This window comes from Stenella coeruleoalba (assembly GCF_951394435.1).
Source record: "Stenella coeruleoalba genome assembly, chromosome: 6".
In the NCBI taxonomy this organism is placed as follows: Eukaryota; Metazoa; Chordata; class Mammalia; order Artiodactyla; family Delphinidae; genus Stenella; species Stenella coeruleoalba.
This window is the reverse complement of record NC_137151.1, coordinates 93972456-93980172: the sequence shown is the minus strand read 5'-3', so window position 1 is coordinate 93980172 and position 7717 is coordinate 93972456.

Here is a 7717-nt window from a genome sequence, read left to right as displayed (position 1 = left end):
AAAAGTATACTTCTGCCTGGTAAATCTTTCTTAACACAACCACATAGATTGGCAGGATTCCAGCCTTTAATCACATGCAGTTGAACTTTTTGTCACTTTCTTTCTGATTCATATAAATTCCTCCTCAGTTCATTCCTAAAAGTATGTTTAGTTTTACAAATTTTATTAGAGACCTTCATCCTTAGTTACTTAAATAGCAAATATTTTCTCCTCATTTATTGCATGTCTTTTTTTGTTGTGGTAAAATATATGTAACATAAAATTTGCCATTTAAACCATTTTTAAATGTACAGTTCAGTGGCATTAAGTACATTAACACTGTTGTGCAACCACGCACTGTCCATCTCCAAACTTTTTCATCTTCCCAAACTTCATTGCCCATCTTTTTTTTTTTTTCCTTTGGAGAAAACTGTTTTTTATTGGAGTATAGCTGCTTTACAATGTTGTATTAGTTTCTGCTGTACAAGGAAGTGAATCAGTTGTATGTATACATATATCCCCTCCCTCTTGGACCTCCCTCCCATCCTGCCCATCTAGGTCATCACAGAGCACCAAGCTGAGCTCTCTGTTCTAGACCACATGTTCCCACTAGCTATCTGTTTTACACATGGTAGTGTATTTATGTCAAATCTAGTCTCCCAATTCATCCCACCCTCCCCTTTCCCCCATGTCCACACTTCTGTTCTCTATATCTGCATCCCTATTCCTGCCCTGGAAATAGGTTCGTCTGTACTATTTTTCTAGATTCCACATACATGTGTTAATATATGATATTTGTTTTTCTCTTTCTGACTTGCTTCACTTTGTATGACAGACTCTAGGGCCATCCATATCTCTACAAATGACCCAATTTCATTCCTTTTTATAGCTGAGTAATATTCCATTGTATATATATACCACATCTTCTTTATCCATTCATCTGTAGGTGTTCTGTAGGAGTTGTTCCACATGTAGATGTATTTCTGATGTATTTGTGGGGAGGAAGGTGATCTCCGCATCTTACTCTTTCGCCATCTTGAAGCTCCTCCCATTGCCCATCTTTTAATGCAGTCTTCGTGTCTTTGATTATAAGAAGTTTTAGGGCTTCCCTGGTGGCGCAGTTGTTGAGAATCTGCCTGCTAATGCAGGGGACATAGGTTCGAGCCCTGGTCTGGGAGGATCCCACATGCCGTGGAGCAACTAGGCCTGTGCGCCACAACTACTGAGCCTGCGCGTCTAGAGCCGTGCTCCACAACAAGAGAGGCCGCAATAGTGAGAGGCCCATGCACCGAGATGAAGAGTGGCTCCCGCCGTATGCTAACACATATATATGGAATGTAAGAAAACAAAACGTCATGAAGAACCTAGGGGTAAGACAGGAATAAAGACACAGACCTACTAGAGAATGGACTTGAGGATATGGGGACGGGGAAGGGTAAGCTGTGACAAAGTGAAGAAAGTGGCATGGACATATATACACTACTAAACGTAAAATAGATAGCTAGTGGGAAGCAGCCGCATAGCACAGGGAGATCAGCTTGGTGCTTTGTGACCGCCTGGAGGGGTGGGATAGGGAGGGTGGGAGGGAGGGAGACGCAAGAGGGAAGAGATATGGGAACATATGTATAACTGATTCACTTTGTTATAAAGCAGAAACTAACACACCATTGTAAAGCAATTATACTCCAATAAAGATGTAAAAAAAAAAAAAAATAGAGGGGCCCCCGCTTGCCACAACTGGAGAAAGCCCTCGCACAGAAACAAAGACCCAACACAGCAAAAATAAATAAATAAAATAAAATTTAAAAAAAGTTTTATATTTTTATGAAGTCAAATGTATCAATCTTTTCATTTATGATTTCTGGCTTTTATGTTTCGCTTAGTGAAACTTTCTCTGATTTTTTATTTCCTATATTTCTTTTAATACCTTTATACTTTTGTGTTAACATTTATATCCTTAGAATTTTTGTGTTTGTGTGCATGGTCTGAGGTAGACATTTAATTTTGTTTCCTTGCAGGAGGAGAGCCAGTTGTCCTAAGACCATTTTTTAAATTTACCCATTCTTTTTTGATTACTTTGTTATTTCACTTTTGCCCCACCCATCCCCCAAAATATATATATATATATATATATATATATACCTTTCTTCTCTCCCCAGTCAGATTATAATTTCCTAGAGGGCAGGGACATTTCTTGCATCCATAGGTCTTCTAACTGCCTGATACATTGCAGAGCTTAGTACATGTTGGATGGTGGTGTGGCTGAGAGGGAAGCTGAATGAGAACTAGCCCATTTTAAGTACAGCAAAGCATCAGGTGTCAGAACTCAGAACTAGGAATAAATAAGAGCTGTTTCCCCAATTTTCATGAATGGATGTGTTTGTGGTTTATGTTCATTCTGACTTATCCCTTGGTGCAAAGCACTGCCTTAGGTTGGAGTATAGGAAACAAAGGATAAATAAGATCTGATTTCTGCCCTTACGAAATTTGCAATCCCTATAGGGGGCTACTTAAATCATAAACAGGATGGAATAGTCAGAGTACAAAAAAAAAAAAAGGATACATATACCCCAATGTCCATTGCAGCACTGTTTACAATAGCCAAGACATGGAAGCAACCTAAATGTCCACTGTCAGAGGAATGGGTAAAGAAGATGTGGTACATATATACAAGAATATTACTTAGCCATTAAAAAGAATGCAATAACGCCATTTGCAGCATCATGGATGGACTTAGAAATTGTCATACTGAGTGAAGTAAGTCAGACAGAGAAAGAGAAATGTTGTGGAATCCAAAAAGAAATGACACAAACTTATTTACAAAACAGAAACAGACTCACAGACTTAGAGAATGAGCTTATGGTTACCAGGGGGGAAGGGTGGGGGGAGGGATAGTTACGGAGTTTGGGATGGACATGTAAAGACTCCTATATAAAATGGATAACCGACAAGGACCTACTGTGTAGCACAGGGAACTCTGCTCAACATTCTGTAACAACCTAAATGGGAAAAGAATTTGAAAAAGAATAGATACATGGATATGTATAACTGAATCACTTTGCTGTATACCTGAAGCCAACACATTGTTAATCAACTATACTCTAATATAAAATAAAAAGTTAAAAAATGTCTTATTTGCCCTTTCAAAGAAAAAAAGATCAGAGCGACCTATATGTTCTGATATAGAACAGCCTCTGAGATATGTTCAATTAGAAAACCAAGGTACAGAAGAGTCTGCTAACATTTGGGAGGCAAGGAAGTGAGGGAAGGACACAGACACACGCTTCTATAAGAATAAAACGTCTCAGAAAGAATATTCAAAATATTGGAAACAGTAATTACCTCTGTGGAAGGAACTGGGGGCTTGCGGGACAGGGGTCAGTGTGAAGTTTACTTTTTCCTGTGTATCCTTCTGTAGTGTTTAAATTGTTTACTACTTGTTTGTATCATATTTTCCAAATAAAGAAAATAGGAATTTCTAAAAGATGTTGATGGTGAAAGGAAAGAGATGAGCACATATACACATGTAACAAAAGTAGGAACAATAAGAGAGAGTGTAGAGGGGTGATACGTTGAGAATTCTAAACTCTGTGGTTCCAAAATGGAACAGTGGTGCTTGCGGCAAGGGGTCAGGCTGTCATCTTGCTTCAGGGCACGGTGCCTCTCAGGTACCGTGGACTCCGGACAAGACTATTAAATGCTGCCCTGCCTGTGCACAGAGTGTCTGGTGTCAGAGCCAGGGTGGAGCTGGGAGGGGAGGTTGTTGAGATCTGAGAGCCTGTTCAGTGCCCTCACATGTGTTCTCTTCCAGCCGCGGAATTATTTTCATTGTCCTTCCCAGAAACTGCAACTTCCTACTGAACACGAAGAGCAAAAAGGGGGAAATGGATTTATTTCTCACAGGGACCTTGGACCTAAGGAGGCAGTGCCGGAGCCTGAGGAGGAGTTGAATCAGCCTAACTCTTCTACCGGACAGCTGTGCTTCCAATTACTGGCAGAATGAATCATGTTTCTTGTAAGTAATAAAACTGCCCGTTTTCATTCTATCTTTAAGCTGGGCGACGTCCATTTCTCACAGGCCTGAAACTGTGGATTATATTGGCTTGTCCTAGACATTTCATGGTGATAACTCGAGTGGAGAGGTCAGACTCCCATCTCCAGGAACTGAGATAGGGTGCAAATTACCTTTTGTAGGCTTCTGTCCCTCAGGGAATATTTTCACAAGGGCAGTGTGGTGAAGACAGGAAGGTCAGGATTGTGGACTTGGAGCTCAACTAAATAGAGTTCAAGTCTGGTCCTTCCCACTTTCTAGCAGTGTGACCTTGTTCATTGCTTAGCATCTATGAGCCTTGATTTTCTTATCTGTAAAATGGGAACAGTAACACCTCTCTGTCACTCTCACCGAGTCGTCATTTCCAGCCTCAGCACGTGGCTAGACCCAAGGGCTGGAGTTACTAATTTGGCAGCACAAGGAGCCTCTAGCCAAAACCAACTAACTGTCTCCTGGCATGGTGGCCAGAGCTGGGGTGTGAGTGGGGAAGGGCATGAGTGGGGAAAGGGTGGGGGTGGTGAAGAGTCTTTCAAGTGGTGAAATAAGCAGCAATGTAGGGATCAGATGTAGTATTGAGCTTCTTTTTTTTTTTTAATAAATTTATTTATTTATTTTTGTCTGCGTTCTGTCTTCGTTGCTGCATGCGGGCTTTCTCTAGTTGTGGTGAGCGGGGGCTACTCTTCGTTGTGGTGCGCAGGCTTCTCATTGCGGTGGCTTCGCTTGTTGCGGAGCACAAGCTCTAGGTGCACGGGCTTCAGTAGTTGTGGCATGCAGGCTCAGTAGCTGTGGCTCACAGGCCCTAGAGCACAGGCTCAGTAGTTGTGATGCACGGGCTTAGCTGCTCCACAGCATGTGGGATCTTCCCCGACCAGGGCTCAAACCCATGTCGCCTGCATTGGCAGGCGGATTCTTAACCACGGAAGCCCCATGGGCTTTCTCTAGTTGCGGCAAGTTGGGGGGCTACTCTTTGTTGTGGTGCACGAGCTTCTCATCGTGGTGGCTTCTCTTGTTGCGGAGCACGGGCTCTAGGGAGAGCGGCCTACAGTAGTTGTAGCACACGGGCTCAGTAGTTGTGGCTCGCGGGCTCTAGAGTGCAGGCTCAGTAGTTGTGGCACACGGGCTTAGTTGCTCCGCGGCATGTGGGATCTTCCTGGACTGGGGTTCGAACCCATGTCCCCTGCATTGGCAGGTGGATTCTTAACCACTGTGCCACCAGGGAAGTCCCAAGCAGAACAGTTTATTGGCTATTTGTATTCGTACATGTGATTTATAGGCCTCAGATTTTCCTGTTTCCCAGGCCATGCAAATATTGGACAGACCTGAGGATGGGAAGACAAAATGACGTGGGGTCAAGAGGAACACAGGGGGTGATGTCAGTCCTCCTCACAGATCTCCTCCCACCTTCTGAAATCCCCCTGTGCTCCCCACCCTGCCCCTCCCCACTGCTACCCCTAGCAGCTTGCCAGCTGGGAGGGTCCCCCACCTGGGGCAGCTCTTAGCCAAGGATGGGGTGCTGAGGGAAGAAGAAAGCCTCGCTCCCTGGCCTCTGGTAGAGGGGTTCCAAGGAAGATTTTTTTTTAATTAATTAATTTATTTGTTTTTATTTTTGGCTGTGCTGGGTCGTCCTTGCTGCGCGTGGGCTTTCTCTAGTTGCGGGGAGCGGGGCCTACTATTCATTGCGGTGCACGGGCTTCTCATTGCAGTGGCTTCTCTTGTTGTGGCGCACGGGCTCTAGAGCTCAGGCTCAGTAGTTGTGGCGCACAGGCTTAGTTGCTCTGCGGCATGTGAGATCTTCCCGGACCAGGGCTCGAACCCGTGTCCCCTGCATTGGCAGGCGGATTCTTAACCACTGTGCCACCAGGGAAGCCCCTCCATGGATGATTTTGCTGCAGAGATAGCATTGGTGTGGCCTCAGCCTTGCCTGTCTCCTCCCTTCCCCTGTCCTGCTTCCTACTCCCTGCTGGTTTCTCCCCAGAGCACTCCTGAACAAATCACTGGCACAAGAACCTCCTCTCAGAGTTTGCTTCTGAGCATCTGATGGAAGATAGGCTTTGGAGGGTTTCAGTTTTGTTTTGTTTTCTGTTTTGAAGGAAGGAGAAATTACAGCGTGTTTTGTATGCTCAGGGGGATGACATGGGAGAGAGGGGAAGGATAACAGAGAAGAAAGGAGATAGAGGGAGGGCTGTGCAGGTGACATCTTTGAGTAAGCAGGATGGCATGTTTCCTGCACAAGGCACTGACTCTTCGGAGTAACACGGGCAGCTCACCCACTGTTGATGGGAGAGAAACCAGTGAATGAGGGTTAAGGTGCCTGTGGGTGGGGAGACTTGGTGATGGAAGGTGGAAGTCTCTTCTGATCACTTTGCTTAGAGAAATGAGTGAGACAGACCATCAAATGAAAGTGAGGGGTGTGGAGGATCATAGTGGTCTGAGCAGACAAAAGAAGGTTTAAAATAGTCTGAGAAAGCAAAAGGGTGACAGAACTAGGGAAATGTCACACAATTTCCAGGAAACACTGAACACCTATTTGAGGTTTGTGGTCATCGGCTTCAAGTGAGCCCAGCCTGCAACATTGAGGTTTTACACCAGCCCTAACCAAGAATTCCAGTACAAACGTGGAGGAAGCAGACATATACGATTAACCAGTCTGGATTCTAGGACCGAAGGAAAGGCAAGGGTGTTGAGGGTTGGGGCAAGAGAGTGAGTTTAATGATGACACACGGACTCTAGCTGGGTAAAGAGGGAGTAAGGGAGTGAGGGGTGATGCTGACATTGGAAAGATGGCAGATAGGGTCAGTGGACTGACTAGAGGCCCCTGTGGCTCTGAAGACAGCTGAAGGGAGGGTCCTAGAGGAAGTGAGATGTAATTGTAGGAGGTGGTTGTCAGAGAGGGGCACACTTGAAGCTGAGACTCGGGTGGAAGTACAGATATTGGTAATGACAAAGCGTACTGGATTCGTGACTGAGCGGACATGGAGGTTGGGCTCACTTAAAGGGGGTGGGGTAGATCAGGGATAAATGCAGAGTGAAATAATGCGAAAGTGTATGCCAAAATAGAATTATAAGCGAATGAACTCTTCTTCTTTGTGTGTTCTTGTATTTCCTAATCTATGCTACATTTAAAAGTGCAATGTAAAGTTCATCACTTTCTGTGGGCACCTGGATGTGAGCACAGAAGTTATGTGGCGGTACTCAAATACGAGGTGGTCATACGGAAGAGAAGGGCACTTGTATTAATTTTTAAAGATTACCCCCACAAGGAATGACAACATTTAAAAATGACAACATTTAAAAATGACAACATTTAAAAATGAAGGTGGAGGACTCTCAGACCCTGAAGATAAATCCACAAAAACCTAAGGGCCCAAGAATTTCAGGTTGAGAACTGGACTCTGTCACTCAGAAAGTATCCGACCTGGAAAACTTTGTTAATCCGATATGGCACACAAGTCGTCTATAAAATGAGGTCAACGTCTACTCGGTTCACCTCAGCGGAGACTTGATCACTGATCTTCGGCTGCCACTCAGTCTATTCACTGTTGTGTTAAACTGATCAGTCTGGTCTGATTGGTCAGTAACCACAATGTACTAGTTGCGTATATGTTTAAATTACCTGAGTACTGGGGGAGTAATTATATTGCTAAGGGAAATGCCACGATATCAAACCTGCCCACCACCACGGTGAGT